Raw genomic sequence first — 17,500 nt, 5'->3', positions numbered from 1 at the left:
CTCTTACCATCTCCACTGTACTTCATTGTGACAGCTTCGGTTCTCTCATCGCTACCACTCAGAGCCGCTACTACACCTGTGACTCATCAGCTGTTACTACGGGTTACCTCCGTTACTTCAGTTTGCTTTCAGTCTCCTGCTGTGTTATTATTATTATTATTATTTTTATTTATAGGGCGCCACAAAGTATCCGTAGCGCCGTACAAGGACAAACAATGGCACAGTACAAGGTGAAACAGCACAGTACAAGTAACAGTAAGCACTATAACTCTGGGGGCTCAGGCACAGCAAGAAAGAGAGGGAGGGAGGGGAAAAGTGAGTACAGGCAGGTAACTATGGCCCAAGAGGGTGGGCACGGATGACAGGTTGAGAGTCACTGAGGGAAGCGGAGAGAATCGAGAGGAGACAGAGGGCAGAGGGACTGAGAGGAGGTGAGCTGAGTAGCTGGAGAGCGCAGTTAAAAGTGATGGAAACAGAAGGTAGGAGAGCCCTGCTCAAAGGAGCGAACAATCTAAAGCGAGGGGAAGACAGACAGACACATGAATGAGACGGAGAGACGGGAGGAAGGGGGAGAAGGGAAGAAGTGATGAGAAAGAGAGGTAGCCGACCGGTGGGAGTTTAGGCATTGGACTGGAAGGCTTTAAGGAAAAGGTGGGTTTTTAATGTTCGTGTTTTTAATGTTCGTGTTGAACTATTGCCGCTCCAGTACTGCTACTACAATCTCCAGTGTACTTGATCGCGACAGCTTCAGTTCTCTCATCGCTTCCACTTAGAGCCGCTACTACACCTGTGACTCATCAGCTGTTACTACGGGTTACCTCCGTTACTTCAGTTTGCTCTCAGTCTCCTGCTGTGTTGAACTATTGCTGCTCCAGTACTGCTACTACCATCTCCAGTGTACTTCATCGCGACAGCTTCAGTTCTCTCATCGCTACCATTCACCCACCACTCATCCAGCTTCCTACACCCACCCCTTGTCCAACTTTCCACACCCACCTCTCATCCAGCTTCCTTCACCCACCTGTCAACCTGTGTCCTACACCCACCTCACATCCAGCATCCTACACCCACCTCTCATCCAGTTTCCTACACCCACCTCTTGTCCAACTTTCCACCTCCACCTCTCATCCAGCGTCCTAAACCCGTCTCTCAAACTGCGACCTACACAAATCTCTCATCCAGGAACCTACACCCATTTCTCATCTAGCTTCCTACACCCACCTCTCCTCCAGCTTCCTACACCCACCTTTCATCTAGCTTCCTACACCCACCTTTCATCTAGCTTCCTACACCCACCTCTCATCTACCTTCCTACACCCACCTCTCACCCAGCATCCTGCACCCACCTCTCATCCAGCATCCTGCACCCACCTTTCATCAAGCTTCCTACATTCACCTCTTATCCAGCTTCCCCCAACCACCTATTGTCCAATTTTCTAAAACCACCCCTCGTCCAGCTTCCTACATCCACCTCTCGTCTAGCTTCCTACACCCAACTCTCATCCAGAATCCTACACCCACCTCTCATCCAACTTCCTACACCCACCTCTCATCCAGCTTCCTTCAACCACCTCTTGTCCAACTTTCTACATCAACCCCTCGTCCAGTTTCCTCCACACACATCTCGTTTAGCTTCCTACACCCACCCCTCATCCATCTTCCTTCACCCACCCCTTGTCCAACTTTCTACACCCACTTCTGATCCAGCGTTCTACACCCACCTGTCAACATGTGTCCTACACCCACCTCACATCCAGCTTCCTACACACACCTCTCTTTAAGCTTCCTACACCCACCTCTCATCCAGCTTCCTACACCCACCTCTCGTCCAGCTTCCTACACCCAGCTCTCATCCAGCATCCTACACCCACCTCCCATCTAGCATCCTACACCAATCTCACATCCAGACTCCTACACTCACCTCTCATCCAGCTTCCTAAACCCACCTTCCATCCAGCTTCCTACACCTACCTCTCCTCCAGCTTCCTACACCCACCTCTCATCTACCTTCCTACACCCACCTGTAACGCTTCGGTCCCACAAATAGTCTCGTTACCCGCATTTCATTCATCTGGAAACTGCCATGTTCCAGCATCAGACAAACTTCATTCATTCATTCAGCTACATTCAGTTCTGCACAGGTGCAAGTCTATTGCACTTCTGGACCTCCCTCCTCTTGTCATTGGCTGACCATTCCTGGAGCACTATTTAAACCTCCTGGATTCACCTGTCTGATGCCTGTTCTTCAAGCTCACTTCCTGTAGCCTGTGGTTCTGGTTCCTGGTGTCCTCGTGGTTTGCCTGTGTTCCAGTCTGCTCTCAGTTTGTGGCCTGTGCTTAACCATCGCTGCTCCAGTACCTCTCTTACCATCTCTAGTGTACTTCATTGTGACAGCTTCGGTTCTCTCATCGCTTTCCACTCAGAGCCGCTACTACACCTGTGACTCATCAGCTGTTACTACGGGTTACCTCCGTTACTTCAGTTTGCTCTCAGTCTCCTGCTGTGTTGAACTATTGCCGCTCCAGTACTGCTACTACCATCTCCAGTGTACTTCATCGCGACAGCTTCAGTTCTCTCATCGCTACCACTTAGAGCCGCTACTACACCTGTGACTCATCAGCTGTTACTACGGGTTACCTCCGTTACTTCAGTTTGCTCTCAGTCTCCTGCTGTGTTGAACTATTACCGCTCCAGCAATGCTACTACCATCTCCAGTGTACTTCATCGCGACAGCTTCAGTTCTCTCTTCGCTACCACTTAGAGCCGCTACTACACCTGTGACTAATCAGCTGTTGCTACGGGTTACCTCCGTTACTTCAGTTTGCTCTCAGTCTCCTGCTGTGTTGAACTATTGCTGCTCCAGTACTGCTACTACCATCTCCAGTGTACTTCATCGCGACAGCTTCAGTTCTCTCATCGCTACCATTCAGAGCCGCTGCTACTATTGTGACTCATCAGCTGTTACTACGAGTTACCCCCGCTACTTTAGTCTGCTCTCAGTCTCCGGCTGTGTTGAACTATCGCTGCTCCAGTACTGATATTACCATCTCAACTGTACTTCATCGTGACAGCTCGAGATCTCTCACCTCCACCACTCAGAGCCGCTACTACTACTGTGACTAATCGGCTGTTACTACGAGTTACCTTCACCATGTCAGTTTACTTTCAGTCTCTGGCTGTACTGAACTATTGCTGCTCCAGTACTACTATACCATCTCTGATGTACTTCATCGGGACAGCTCCAGTTCTCTAACCGCTATCACTGTGAGACGCAACTGCCTTTGTGACTCATCGGCTGTTCTCCCTCAGCTACCTCTGCTTTCCAGTGTGTACTGCATAACTCCAGTGCTATACTTCCGCTGTTCCAGTATCTCTACTAATCACTCCTGGATACACCATTGTGACAGCTTCTGCTCTTTCCCTGTTATCCCACAAGACACCCGTTCTCCTAGTGCCTCGTTTGTTGCTGCCCATCAGTCTTATCTCTAGTGTTCCTGTTCCCATACCATATACCTGTGTGTTCTAGTCTCTACCCACTTCACCTGGCTCCTCCACACTGTTCTGCTGTTCACCCACTCACAGGATCGCGACCTGCAGGTTTGGTGCCGCAAAGACCATACCTCCTTGCGGGTGTTCCTGGTGAAAACCCCCTGCCTGTTAGACTCCGCGCCTGTGGTTGGGCCAAGCCATGTTCAGCAGAGCCTAGGGATCTATTTTCCATAAGCCAACCATGACACCACCTCTCATCCAGCTTCCTACACCCACCTCTCATCCAGCATCCTGCACACACCTTTCATCCAGCTTCCTACACCCACCTCTCATCCAGCTTCCTCCAACCACCTCTTGTCCAACTTTCTACATCAACCCCTCGTCCAGCTTCCTACACCCACCTCTCATTTAGCTTCCTACACCCACCCCTCATCCATTTTCCTACAACCCACCCCTTGTCCAACTTTCTACACCCACTTCTCATCCAGCTTCCTACACCCACCTCATATCCAGCTTCTTACACCCTCCTCTCATCAAGCTTCCTACACCTATATCTCATCCAGCTTCCTACATCCACCTCTCATCCAGCTTCCAACATTTACCTCTTATCCAGCTTCGTACACCCACCTCTCATCCAGCTTCCTACACCCACCTCTCATCCAGCATCCTACACCCACCTCCCATCTAGCATCCTACACCAATCTTACATCCAGACTCCTACACCCACCTCTCATCAGCTTCCTACACCCACCTCCCATCCAGCTTCCTACACCTACCTCTCCTCCAGCTTCCCACACCCACCTCTCCTCCAACTTCCTACACCCACCTCTAATCTAGTTTTCTACACCCACCTCTCATCCAGAATCCTACACCCACCTCACATTCAGCTTCCTACACCCACCTCTCATCCAGGTTCCTTCAATCACCTCTTGTCCAACTTTCTACATCAACCCCTCGTCCAGCTTCCTACACCCGCCTCTCATCCATCTTCCTACACCCACCCCTTGTCCAACTTTCTACACCCACTTCTCATCTAGCTTTCTACACCCACTTATCAACCTGTGACCTAAACCCACCTCACATCAAGCTTCCTTCACCCACTTTTCATCCATCTTCCAAACCCACCTCTTATTCATCTTCTTACACCCACCTCTCGTCCAGCATACTACACCCACCTCTCATCCAGCTTCCTACACCCACCTCTCATCCTGCTTCCTAAACCCACCTCTCATCCAGCTTCCTACACCCACCTCTTGTCCAACTTTCCACACCCACCTCTCATCCAGCACCCTACACCAATCTCACATCCAGCCTCCTACACCCACCTCATCCAGCTTCCTACACCCACCTCTCATCCTGCTTCCTACACCCACCTCAAATCCAGCTTCCTACACCCACCTCTCATCCACCATCCTACACCAACCTCTCAGGCAGTTTCCAACACCCACCTCTCGCCCAGCTTCCTCCAACCACCTCTTGTCCAACTTTCTACAATCTCCCCTCGTCCAGCTTGCTCCACCCACCCCTCGTCTAGCTTTCTTTCACCCACCACTCATCCAGCTTCCTACACCCACCCCTTGTCCAACTATCTACACCCACCTCTCATCCAGCTTCCTTCACCCACCTGTCAACCTGTGTCCTACACCCATCTCTCATGTAGCTTCCTACACCCACTTCTCATCCAACTATTTTCACCCACTTTTTATCCATCTTTCTACACCCACCTCTTATTCAGCATCCTACACCCACCTCTCATCCATCTTCCTACACCCACCCCTTGTCCAACTTTCTACACCCACTTCTCATCTAGCTTTCTACACCCACTTGTCAACCTGTGTCCTAAACCCACCACACATCAAGCTTCCTATCCAGCTTCATACATGCCTTGCATTCCAGAGGACAAGTGGCAGAACTACTGCACGGCCGTTATGGCGTCCGGAGATAAGAGGAGCCAAGCAATGCCTAGTCACCACCCTCAGAGGCCCCTGCTTTTACCTAAGGCCTTCTCTCTCAAAAGAGGATGAGTGTCTCAGATGCATGTGCAGTGAGGCCCAGCTCTCAGAGAGGACAGCTAGCATCACACACAGAACGTTCAGAGAGGACAGCTAGCATCACACACACAGAGCCTTCAGAGAGGACAGCTAGCATCGCACACACAGCCTTCAGATAGGACAGCTAGTATCACATACAGCCTTCCCAGAAGACAGCTAGCATCTCTAACGCAGTCTTCAGAGAGGACAGCTAGCATCGCACACACAGTCTTCAGAGAGGACAGCTAGTATCACACACAGCCTTCACAGAGGACAACTAGCATCACATACAGCCTTCACAGAGGACAGCTAGCATCGCACACACAGTCTTTAGAGAGGACAGCTAGTATCATATACACAGTCTTCAGAGAGGACAGCTAGCATCGCACACAGCCTTCACAGAGGACAGCTAGCATTGCACACAGTCTTCAAAGAGGACAGCTAGCATCACACACAGCCTTCACAGAGGACAGCTAGCATCACACACACAGTCTTCAGAGAGGACAGCTAGCATCACACACACAGTCTTCAGAGAGGACAGCTAGCATCACACACACAGCCCTCAGAGAGGACAGCTAGCATCGCACACACAGTCTTCAGAGAGGACAGCTTGCAACGCACACACAGCCTTCAGAGAGGACAGCTAGCATCGCACACACAGCCCTCAGAGAGGACAGCTAGCATCGCACACACAGCCCTCAGAGAGGACAGCTAGCATCGCACACACAGTCTTCAGAGAGGACAGCTAGCATCGCACACACAGCCTTCAGAGAGGACAGCTAGCATCACACACACAGCCTTCAGAGAGGACAGCTAGCATCGCACACACAGTCTTCAGAGAGGACAGCTAGCATCACACACAGCCTTCAGAGAGGACAGCTAGCATCGCACACACAGTCTTCAGAGAGGACAGCTAGCATCGCACACACAGCCTTCAGAGAGGACAGCTAGCATCGCACACACAGCCCTCAGAGAGGACAGCTAGCATCGCACACACAGTCTTCAGAGAGGACAGCTAGCATCACACACAGCCTTCAGAGAGGACAGCTAGCATCACACACACAGCCTTCAGAGAGGACAGCTAGCATCGCACACAGCCTTCAGGGAGAACAGCTAGCATCGCACACACAGTCTTCAGAGAGGACAGCTAGCATCGCACACACAGCCTTCAGAGAGGACAGCTAGCATCACACACAGTCTTCAGAGAGGACAGCTAGCATCACACTGTTAGGAACCCCTCCAGCCGGCACAACACAACCCGGAATCTACTCTGCCAGTCAGGTGTTCACTGGAGCCCCTGATGGTGGGGACAGACTGGGCCGCAGACTGACAGAGGGTCGTGAAGTGCGTACCAGCTGGGGAGAACCCAGGCAAGAGGAGTCAGGTCCACGCAGAGGTCAAGGGCCGGCAGCAGACAAGAGTATTGATGAACAAGCTGAGGTCAGGGGTCACAGGCAAATAGCAGAACGGGTAAACAGGCCAGAGATCAGGGTCACAGGAAACACGAGCAAGGTCCAAATCAAAGCCAAGGGTCATACACGGGGAGTCAAATAGCGATATCAGGATACAGGACAGGAACTAGCAGGTTAGCAGACTGGAACACAGGAGCTATAACCGGCAATGAGGCAGCAGACCTCATTGCCTTAAATACCCAGCTGAACCAATCACAGGTTGAACACACTCCTGCAGGTTAATAAAGCAGTCACTAACAGAGCCAATCAGGGCTTGCCCCTGGCCTGCACAGTTGCAGGCTAATGCCTGTAATTGCCTCCTATAATCTGCCCATATTAATTAGCCCACAGGCTGTAGAACGCTGCGCCCGGCCTCCTCCTATTGCCGGGACGCAGCTCTGAAGCGTCTACTGGTTGCCCCGGCAACGGCCGGGTTATGGCCGGAAATGACGTCCCGGTCGTCATGGCGACGGCCGGGACGCGGGTGAGTGAGTCGCGGCGGCTGGGCACCGCCGTGGCTCGTAACAGTACCCCCCCCCCCTTGAGGAGGGGTCGAGGGACCCCGACATCCTGGTTTTCAAGGGAATTTTTTGAAGAACTCCTTCAGTTTCTTTGGGGCATGGAGTTGTCTCCGCGGAACCCAAGATCTCTCTTCTAATCCGCGATTCCTCCATTGTATGAGGAAATGCACCTGTCCTTGAACTTTTTTAGAATCAAGGACCTTTTGAATCACAAATTTTTGTGGTCCACTGGAACCTCTCCCAGGCACACTTGAAGACTGGGTTTGACCAGGAAATAGTACCGGTTTCAACAGAGAACAATGAAATGTGTTGGGAATTCTCAATGAGGCCGGAATTTTTAACCTAAATGCGACGGGATTCACCTGTTTGATGATAGGAAACGTCCCGATGAACTTAGGGCCCAACCTCTTGCAAGGCTGTCTGAGCCTGATATTTTTTGTAGACAGCCACACCTTCTGGCCAACCTTAAGGGAGCAGGTGGTACGATGTCGGTCCAAATTTTTTTTTGCCACAAGTGAGGCTTGTCTCAATGATGAGTGAACTTTCTTCCAGATAACTCTGAGATCTCTTGCAGTGGAGCGGATCTCCTGGATACCAACGGACTGGAGTGAATACAGGGAGTTAGATCTGGGGTGAAAACCATAATTGCAGAAGAACGGAGAGATTTTTGTAGCTGAGTGACAGGAATTATTACAGGCGAATTCCGCCCAGGGTAACAGGGAAGACCAATTATCGTGGAACTCCGATGTGTAACATCGCAAAAAAATTTCTAGGGACTGGTTAACCCTTTCAGTTTGCCCATTTGACTGAGGGTGGTAGGCGGATGATAAACTGACCTTGATTCCGAGAAGGGTACAGAAGGACCTCCAGAATTGTGCTATAAACTGAGAACCCCGATCAGAGACGATGTCAGTAGGGAGTCCATGGAGCCTGAAAATATGTTGAATGAATAAGAGAGCCAAATCCCGAGCAGAAGGTAGTTTGGTTAACGGAATGAAGTGTGACATTTTGCTGAACCGGTCTACCACGACCCAAATCGTGTTGTGTCCTGCAGAAGGTGGTAGATCCACTACAAAGTCCATAGACAGATGAGTCCATGGTTTCGCAGGAGGGGCCAAAGGAACTAATTGGCCTACTGGACGGATCCTAGGCACTTTGTTTCTAGCACAAATCTCACATGAGAGGACATGCCTCTTGACGTCGGCAGACATGGATGGCCACCAGACCGTGCGGGAAAGGATTTCTAGCGTCTTGTAAATTCCAGGGTGCCCAGCAGCCCTACTGCAATGTGCTTCCACAAGAACCGCCTTTCTTAAGTGGACTGGAACAAAAAGTCGTTGCTCCGGAGTAGCATCTGGGGCTAATTTCTGTAATCTCTGCAGTGTGACATTCAGATCTTGGGTTAACCCAGCATGGATTATGGAAGGAGGAATAATAGACTCTGGGTTAGTAACTGGAACATGGTGTGCCATGAAACTCCTGGACAGGGCATCTGCCCGGACATTCTTGGAACCTGGTCTGTAGGTAATCAGGAAATTGAACCGGGTAAAAAATAATGCCCAGCGGGCCTGTCTAGGGTTTAAGCGCTTGGCTGACTGTATATATTGCAAGTTCTTGTGGTCGGTAATGACAGAGATCTGATGCGAAGCACCCTCCAACCAATGCCGCCACTCCTCGAAGGCCCACTTGATTGCCAATAGTTCTCTATTACCGACATCGTAGTTGGCTTCTGCTGAAGAGAACTGACGGGAGAAATAGGCACATGGGTGTAGACGATTAGTATGAGGATCCTTCTGTGATAGAATGGCGCCGGCCCCGACGTCCAAGGCATCGACCTCTAGAACAAATGCTTTAGCTGGATCTGGATGTTTAAGGACCTCAGCTGAGATAAAGGCCTTTTTCAGACTTTTGAATGAGGCTACTGCTTGAGACGACCAATTAGTTGGGTCCATTCCTTTACGGGTCAAAGCCACAATGGGAGCCACAATGTCAGCGAAGTTGTGAATGAACCTTCGATAATAATTGGAGAAGCCCAGAAACCTCTGTACCGCCTTTAGATTGTTGGGTTGTACCCAATCCACAATAGAAAATCCCTCAGAAGAGATTACGTAACCTAAAAAGGATACCTTCTGCACCTCAAACTCACACTTTTCCAGCTTGGCGTAGAGATGGTTTTCCCGCAATTTTTGTAAGACTTGTTTGACGTGAGTCTGATGTGCGAGTAAAGATTTGGAATAGATGAGGATATCATCTAAATAGACGACCACAAAACCACCCAGGAAGTCTCGGAGGACCTCGTTGATCAAGTCCTGGAACACTGCAGGCGCATTGCTGAGGCCAAACGGCATGACCAGATACTCGTAGTGGCCAGAGTGCGTATTGAACGCCGTCTTCCACTCATCTCCTTCTTTGATACGGATGAGATTATATGCTCCGCGAAGGTCGATTTTAGTGAAGACAGTAGCCCCTCTTAGCTGATCAAACAATACCGAGATGAGCGGAAGGGGATAGGTGTTCTTGACTGTGATATGATTCAATCCCCGGTAGTCAATACAAGGTCTTAACCCTCCGTCTTTTTTTGATACAAAGAAGCATCCTGCTCCTACGGGAGACTTAGATGGCCTGATGAAGCCTCTCTCCAGGTTTTCGTCGATATACTCCTGCATGGATTTTGTTTCTGGAGCAGAAAGGGAATACAAAGGCCCTTTAGGTAACTTGGTACCAGGAATAAGTTCGATGGCACAGTCAAAGTCACGATGTGGCGGTAAGGTATCAGCAGCCTTCTTGGAGAACACGTCCCAGAATTCATGATACTGTGAGGGAAGCCGCTCCGGAATAGGCTGAATCATACGAAGAGATAGTGACAAACAAGACTGTGTACAATAAGTACTCCACTTGACAATCTCTCCTTTTACCCAGTCTATGACAGGGTTATGACAGGAAAGCCATGGGTGGCCCAAGATCATAGGAACCGACGAACAATCGATCAGGAAGAAGGTGATTGACTCAGAATGGAGAGCTCCGATCTTCAACTGTAGTGGCGGGATCTCCCAGGAAATCTTGCCACCAGGCAACGGACCTCCGTCTAAGCCACAGACAGTAATGGCAGAGTTGAGTTTTACCATCGGAATTCCGGCAGAGCGGGCAAACCCAATATCAAGGAAGTTGCCTGCAGCTCCGCTATCAATGAAGGCCGACAGGTCCACAGAGCGAGCCCGGAAGGTGAGCTGTGCAGGGATTAATACAGCATTTTTCGGGGAGATAATTTGCAGACCTAGGTGAACTTTCCCCTCATTCCCTAGGCATGGTCTTTTCCCGACTTATTTGGGCAAGAACGGGAGAAGTGGCCTTTTATGCCACAGTATAGACATAGACCTTGCGAACGTCTCCTGTCTCTCTCTTCAGAAGAGAGACGATATGCTCCTAATTGCATAGGCTCCTCACCATCCTGGGAAACAGGAACGAAGGCGGATGGAGGTGATGATGTTTCCTTTTCAGTTTTCCGCTCCTTATATCTCCTGTCAATTTTAATGGAGAGGTGCATCAGATCCTCCAGAGAACTAGGAGACGGGTATTGCACCAAAGAATCTTTAATCTGTTCAGATAGGCCGAGACGGAACTGACTTCGTAAGGCAGGGTCGTTCCATCCACTATCAGGTGACCATCTACGGAATTCAGCGCAGTATTCTTCTGCTGACCGTCGGCCTTGTTTCAAGGACCGTAGATGAGCTTCCGCGGAGGCCACTCGATCCGGGTCATCATACAGTAGACCCAGTGCCTCGAAGAAGGAGTCTACGGACTGCATGGCCGGACTAGTCTGCGGCAAAGAAAACGCCCAGGACTGGGGGTCACCCTGTAGAAGGGAAATAATAATCCCAACTCTTTGCGGCTCTGAACCGGAGGAGCGGGGTCTCATCCGAAAATAGAGCTTGCAGCTCTCCCTGAAGTTCCGAAACAGGGTTCTATTTCCGGAGAACCGATCTGGTAAGTTCATTTTGGGTTCACAGATGGGACCTGGAGTCGGTTGTGAAGCTTTTGTGGCTTCTTCTTGAACAGACATACGCTCAGCCAATCCCTGCATCATCTGATACAAGGACTCAACGTGGCCTGCTAGGGTTTGTGCCGGAGACGGTGTGGATCCACTTGTATCCATTCTAACCTTGTCTCCGTGAGTGGGCCGGTTATAATGTTAGGAACCCCTCCAGCCGGCACAACACAACCCGGAATCTACTCTGCCAGTCAGGTGTTCACTGGAGCCCCTGATGGTGGGGACAGACTGGGCCGCAGACTGACAGAGGGTCGTGAAGTGCGTACCAGCTGGGGAGAACCCAGGCAAGAGGAGTCAGGTCCACGCAGAGGTCAAGGGCCGGCAGCAGACAAGAGTATTGATGAACAAGCTGAGGTCAGGGGTCACAGGCAAATAGCAGAACGGGTAAACAGGCCAGAGATCAGGGTCACAGGAAACACGAGCAAGGTCCAAATCAAAGCCAAGGGTCATACACGGGGAGTCAAATAGCGATATCAGGATACAGGACAGGAACTAGCAGGTTAGCAGACTGGAACACAGGAGCTATAACCGGCAATGAGGCAGCAGACCTCATTGCCTTAAATACCCAGCTGAACCAATCACAGGTTGAACACACTCCTGCAGGTTAATAAAGCAGTCACTAACAGAGCCAATCAGGGCTTGCCCCTGGCCTGCACAGTTGCAGGCTAATGCCTGTAATTGCCTCCTATAATCTGCCCATATTAATTAGCCCACAGGCTGTAGAACGCTGCGCCCGGCCTCCTCCTATTGCCGGGACGCAGCTCTGAAGCGTCCACTGGTTGCCCCGGCAACGGCCGGGTTATGGCCGGAAATGACGTCCCGGTCGTCATGGCGACGGCCGGGACGCGGGTGAGTGAGTCGCGGCGGCTGGGCACCACCGTGGCTCGTAACACACACACAGCCTTCAGAGAGGACAGCTAGCATCGCACACACAGCCCTCAGAGAGGACAGCTAGCATCACACACAGCCTTCAGAGAGGACAGCTAGCATCACACACAGCCTTCAGAGAGGACAGCTAGCATCACACACAGCCTTCAGAGAGGACAGCTAGCATCACACACACAGCCCTCAGAGAGGACAGCTTGTATCACACACACAGCCCTCACAGAGGACAGCTAGCATCACACACAGCCTTCAGAGAGGACAGCTAGCATCGCACACACAGCCTTCAGAGAGGACAGCTAGCATCGCACACACAGCCTTCAGAGAGGACAGCTAGCATCGCACACACAGCCTTCAGAGAGGACAGCTAGCATCGCACACACAGCCTTCAGAGAGGACAGCTAGCATCGCACACACAGCCCTCAGAGAGGACAGCTAGCATCGCACACAGTCTTCAGAGAGGACAGCTAGCATCACACACAGCCCTCAGAGAGGACAGCTTGTATCACACACACAGCCTTCAGAGAGGACAGCTTGTATCACACACACAGTCTTCAGAGAGGACAGCTAGCATCGCACACACAGCCCTCAGAGAGGACAGCTAGCATCACACACACAGCCCTCAGAGAGGACAGCTAGCATCACACACACAGCCTTCAGAGAGGACAGCTAGCATCACACACACAGCCCTCAGAGAGGACAGCTAGCATCGCACACACAGCCTTCAGAGAGGACAGCTAGCATCACACACACAGCCCTCAGAGGACAGCTAGCATCACACACAGCCTTCAGAGAGGACAGCTAGCATCGCACACACAGCCTTCAGAGAGGACAGCTTGTATCACACACACAGCCCTCAGAGAGGACAGCTAGCATCGCACACACAGCCTTCAGAGAGGACAGCTAGCATCACACACACAGCCCTCAGAGAGGACAGCTAGCATCACACACACAGCCTTCAGAGAGGACAGCTAGCATCACACACAGGAAGACTTTTTACAGTTTCGACAGAAACCTTAACAATCAATATGCTATACACTCTCTGGGTTAGAATTAATTTTTTTTTCTCTTTAATTTAGAAGTCAAAAAGAATTCATAAAATTCAAAGAGTGAAATGATTCATATTCCAAAAGCTAAAAAAAAAGATTATATTACACAAATAAAAACAAAAACAAAAAAACAATTGCACGCCTTTCATCTCTGTGACAGGTTTCACACACCATAAACAGGGCTAAATGATTGCAAACAATGTCATAGTTGGTGGATAACACTCTGAAGAGAAACTGATGATAGATGCATTGTTACATTGTAGCATAAGTATGCTTGTACTGAACAGATGCTATCTGGTTAAGCATGTCTGCTGACACAGTGGCTAAACAAAAAAATATGGAAAAAGCACAATGCTGTCATTATGACTTACTGAACTGATCATGAGAATCCACAGAAGCAGAATGCGGTAAAGCCCTGTGATTGTGATGCGCTAACATTCTGCAGATGTTTAGAAAGTGCAAACATGAACTAATTGAAAAGAAAACACGACAACCAATCAGAAGACTTCTTTGTATTGTCAGTCATAGAGCTTGATGATGCAAATACTTTTTAGTAAATCTCCCTGGGTTTGCAATCCACTCAGAACATACACGGAAAAAATACAGGGGAAGACAGTGACTACAGGGATCCAATTCTTCTTCTCTGTGCGTAATGCAACAAATAGATATGTAAAGAAAAGTCCTTGTGTTAATGAGCCCTAATAATAAGCAACAAAATATCAGTTGCTTTTACCAAGCAGCAAATTAGATGTAATATTTTATTGGTCATAATTTAGGGCCACAATTAGTTGGATTCTGAGCCTGGTCTGCAGTAAGGAGACATGTCTGGCAGTGAATCACAATGAATGAGCTTCACATTGATGCACTGCCAGACTGTCCCTGGTTTATTGTGGAGCTTAATGACATTGCCTGGGAGGATTGGTATATGATGTGGAAATGGTAAATAATCTGGGGGAATGGCTAAATGATAAATTTGGGCAAAAGTAAGCCCCTTTAGTACCAATACCCCCCAAGTTTAGCTGATTATACATGAATCACAAATACCTTAAACCACATTTTGGTATCAGATAGTGAAACATTAATGTATGAAGTTACAGTTTCCCATCTAATCTTCAATAACAGGAGTCAGCAAAGCTTTCACAAAAACTACCATCCAACCTTACCCGTTTCTCCCATGATGCAGTGTTGCATTTATTAAAAACAGCTGCTGAATGAATATAGTTATTTTAATGGAAAAGTCACAAAATCTCAAAAAAAATTAAAAGTCTATAAACAATCCTGCACAGGTAATGTAAATCGGTGACAAAGAGTAAAATACTTTTTGGGTGCCAACAAATATAAAAACTTATTCCGGCACTAAAAATGGCTGCTCAGACGGGGTACCAGCGCTGGGGATCTGCACCCCAAAAAAGTATATAAACAACCAAAATAAGCGATGGTATATCGGGTCTGCCACAAAAGCACTCATGCGCGTTATCACGGTGATAACGCGTTTGATTCCAGCTGCGTGAGATTGCTAGAGGAAGCCGTGCAATAACGGGGCTGATCACCAGCTGTGCTTCTTTACAAGCGACCACTTACTCCTTGACAACTTTTGGAGAGTCCTGTAGGAGACGGGTGCGCACCTCTATGACGTCTGATGTGCACGACCCCATGCGCTATTGTGTGCTGACAGTGTGGAGCGGACAAGAGCGATGATCGGAGTTCCGACTGGTTTTTGCAAACTACCAACTAGAGGATGTCTATTCAACTGAGGTATCGGATTATACCACCGAGGTACGGGTCTTGCATATGATGCGAGATCTGGTAAGACTTTGACACACCTTGATATTACCAATTGGAGTCCGGTTACTACCTACGCAGTTTATCCTTCTTTAATACAATATTCTACAGCTCCATACCATAGTTCTATGGAACTTGGGAACTTTGTCTCAATGAATTTTTACACCTTACAGCGCACTACAAAGATAAGAGAAGTGGTTGTGTAAAGTTGCTGGACTGGTATATACCGATATCCATTTTTGATATTTTTTGAACATCGTGTAGGTGCACCTACTTTGCTATATGTTCTAATTGGCACTGTTACTATCTAACAAATGGTCACAATGTATTTACCATTTTTTGTGGTTTTTAGATTGTTTTAATAAATTTACTTTTCTATTGTATACAACGTGCATGAGTGCTATTGTGGCAGACCCGGTATATCATCGCTTATTTTGGTTGTTTATATACTTTTTGGGTGCATTCACTTATTTTATGCCTGGGTCTTACATTCAGATAACTTACTCTTTTGTGCCATTTTTGCATAGTTTACTGGTACAATTTTTTTTATCTTTAAACCATGTGATGTGCAGCATTTCTGCTATAAATATGGAGTTGCGCTGAAGTCACAGTCTTTACAAGGCACTTTTAGAACTTCTAGTAGGTGCAACCTCATATATATTCCACAATGTGCATTTTTGGAGACAGATGGAAGAAATTTTTCACTGCGAGTCTTTTATAATGTTCTAGTGCCATTTATCACTTATCTTTCAATTGTGGTAACTTAACTTTCCCTGGGCTGCATTAAAGGTGGGCATCATCCAAATATACTATATTCTGTAATAAGTGAAATATAATTGAAAACTGAAATGAATTTAATTAGATATGAATACTTCTGATTGTTTTTATTTTTGCCTTTAAATATAATGTGCTTTACTATAGGGAGAAAACACATTTCTCCAGAAAAAAATCTAGAGAAAATTAAGGCAGTAACTCATACTTGCCTACATTTAGGCACTGAAGTCCGGGAGATCCCGGACAGGGGGCGTGACTAGAGGGTGTGAGGGGTTGGGGCACGGTCAGTTGCGGCATTATGGCCCCGCCCCCACGTCGGAAATTATGTTTTAATGCAGGGGCAAAATGACGCGATTCACCACGAATCACGTTATTTTGGCCAGGTATTTGCCGGATACGGGAGACTTGCCTGCTCTCCCAGGAGTCTGGGAGACCGACCCAGATTTCGGGAGTCTCCCGGACATTTCGGGAGAGTGGGCAAGTATGCAGTAACTCCCTCTGGGGGAAGCCTATTTAAGAAGCATTGCAGCGGTACATGTACCAACGCAATCCTCATATCGCTATAGCATAGGATATTGATTAAAAATGCTTTGTTTATTTAAAAAGAATCCCAATGTAATTTTTAGTTTATTTTTTATTATTTCCAAAATATTTTTATAATTGAAAGTCAGGGCTTTCACTTTCACTCAGTTGCCCCAGCAAAATTATTCTTAGTAAATGGCGGCAATAAAATAATTTCTATGTCTGCAATAAGCGGCTACAGAAAATTGTAGTTATTGCTGCTTAACAGTAAAATAGAGCCCAATGTATTAATGAAGTGTAGTGCCACCTTTCAGACTGCAGATGTCACTGTTGTAATTGTCGACTATAGAATGCAGTTGTCTGACAGCTAAATCTCTCCCTAAAATAACAACAGAAACTAACGCAGGATATGAAATAAATATATTGAAGTCATTGGTTGATACCTCTGTAATGCTACCTCTGTAATAATACACAGAGCTTCTTGTAAAATAGTAACGCGACTACTTTAAATAGCTGTTGAAAAGTTAGAAGTTGTTTGAATAGCAATTCTTCAATACAAGTTAATTAATTTGGAAGTTCAGTGGGAAAACAGGAAGCAGAACATTGTGTCCTGGTGAAAATGGGTCCTGTTGCGAGGTATGGGATTACGGAATACAGTAGTTCATTTATCTTAGAGTGCTCGCAGCCCGGATATTACTAAGTAATGACATATGAAACTCTGCAATCTTGTTCCGTAATCACTGCTTCGGAATTACTAATAGAGTTTTGTTTTATTAAAGCATCAACAGGGTCTCAAAAGCAACCAGTGAACCTTTCACCTATAATAAAAACAAAAATCTTTTTTGTTTATTCCCGGGGTTCCTAATCTTTTCCATCCATGCCCCAAATTTGGCTTGTACATCAGCTTTTGTATCCATTGTTTTGTTTTTCACTAACAATGTCTTTATGTCTG

This window comes from Mixophyes fleayi, chromosome 4 (genome assembly GCF_038048845.1).
Source record: "Mixophyes fleayi isolate aMixFle1 chromosome 4, aMixFle1.hap1, whole genome shotgun sequence".
Classification (NCBI taxonomy): domain Eukaryota; kingdom Metazoa; phylum Chordata; class Amphibia; order Anura; family Limnodynastidae; genus Mixophyes; species Mixophyes fleayi.
This window is presented reverse-complemented; position numbering follows the sequence as displayed.